Genomic DNA, 1,968 nt, shown 5'->3' with positions numbered 1-1,968 from the left:
TTTATATTGGCAAAGTATTCAGAGCAACTCAGTGATGAGGATGAAGGAAAAACTTGGGTTTAGCAATTTATCTTTAATTCTTGAACTGATTTCATGAAAATCCTCTATCTATACAATAAATGGGACAAGTAATAAGTTAGTAAAAGTATTAATTGTTCAATATAGAAAGAAAGATGAAAGTACTCAGTTATATAAGTACTGGTTTTTTTTGTACTAAATTCTTGCCAGCCATTTTGGCCCAAACATTTGAGTTTTTATAGTTATTCATCAAGAAGACTTAAATATTCAGTATGTAGTTGGTATAACAGGAGATTTTGCTGGCCTGAATAACTTTAAACTAGAAATGTATCCTTAGTTTTGGTCTTCTTTCTTCATTTCCATCATCAAAACTAATTTTAACTTGTCTTGATACATATTGTTATGTATAGAGTAATGCTATGTGGACAGAAAAAAAAAAATCCTTTAGGGGTTTATAATCCTATGCAGTGCTGTTGCATACACAGCTGTGCAAGACAGAAAATTATCAGAGGATTTCACAATGTACATAATATGTAAAGAACAAGGGTCTCTGTAGAATTTAATGAGATATTTGATCTTATTTGCCAGTGCTTGCTAAAGAGAAAATGTCAATATATGATATTCAGTTACAGAGGGATTTGTGATGACTTGCATTTATCATTATTTGTGCTCTTGTTGGATTCATTGGTATAGTATTCTTTTTTCAGTGATTCACAATGAAGCTGGTAGTATGCATGTGAGCAGTCCCGAATTTTTTTTTTAATGTCATGTTTGAGAGTTCCTCTGTAATCAGTAATGGACTTTTTATAATATGAAATAAAACTGGAGTATAAATCTTGAAAATGACATCTGAAAAGAACCCAGATAGGTTGGTGAAAAACAAATGGCATCTAATGTATTTTTCACATTGACTGTGGCAGTGATTTATTATGTTGTCTAAGATGCTAAATATATATCATAAATCCCTCCAGTGGAAGTCTTATTGTGTTCATTCATCTCTTCTCCATGAGCCAACATTTCCTCTTTTCATAAACTTCATTGTATTATGAAAAGAATCATTATTTTTAAGTGCTATTTAAATTCGGTGATTTTACAATGATGTAAAAACCCAATGAGATTAAAAAAAAAAAAAAAAAAAACTCTCAGTAGAGAGTTACCCAACTTGAAATAAATGTTCAAGATTTGCTCTCTGTGAAGAAGAAAAAAAAGACTATAATAGCTCATTGTCATACTGTCAGTTCCACCCTTGATGATACATTCACCTAACAGAAGGTTGAAAGAGAAAGATGAATGAGTGTAAAATAACATGTAATATCTGTATATTATACAGTTTAAGTTCAACAATGTGTTATTTTTGTATATATTCTAATGATAAATTTTATCAACAATTTTATTAGTGACCATTCTGCCAATATTTCAACTAAGTTTTCAGTGTTTCAATATGATGCTATTAAAAAACATGAAAAATAAACACTAATAATTACAGAACACAGCTTAGAGCCATGGATTTATTACTGTATATCTACTTGTCTACTAATGAAAGAAAATAACTATTTATATCAGAAAATGTAAAACATGTTTTTGGAGCTTGAGAGTAATATATCCCAGGAAACTTGTTATATAATCTGTTTTTTCATGGAGATAAGATCTTATAAGAAAAGAGGAACTAATTATCACTGAATAAGTGGATTCGAGAATGTCCAAAGTAGTGTCTGAACTTGCGTTTGAATCTTTTATCAAAGAACATTGCTATCAGAAGTTTGCTTCACTTGTGCATTGTTAAGTTTTCTGCCAAAGAAATGTGCTCAGCTTGTTGTGTGACTTTTAATATAACTTCTTATTACACACAGTGAAAATGTTTATAGAACTTAAAAGCACTGCTTGTCTTCAATCTTATTTCAGATTTTTTAATGACATTTTAAAATTTGAGCATGCTCATGATAACATGAG

This window comes from Bos mutus, chromosome 17, assembly GCF_027580195.1.
Source record: "Bos mutus isolate GX-2022 chromosome 17, NWIPB_WYAK_1.1, whole genome shotgun sequence".
Taxonomy (NCBI): domain Eukaryota; kingdom Metazoa; phylum Chordata; class Mammalia; order Artiodactyla; family Bovidae; genus Bos; species Bos mutus.
Note: the sequence above shows the minus strand (reverse complement) of the source record.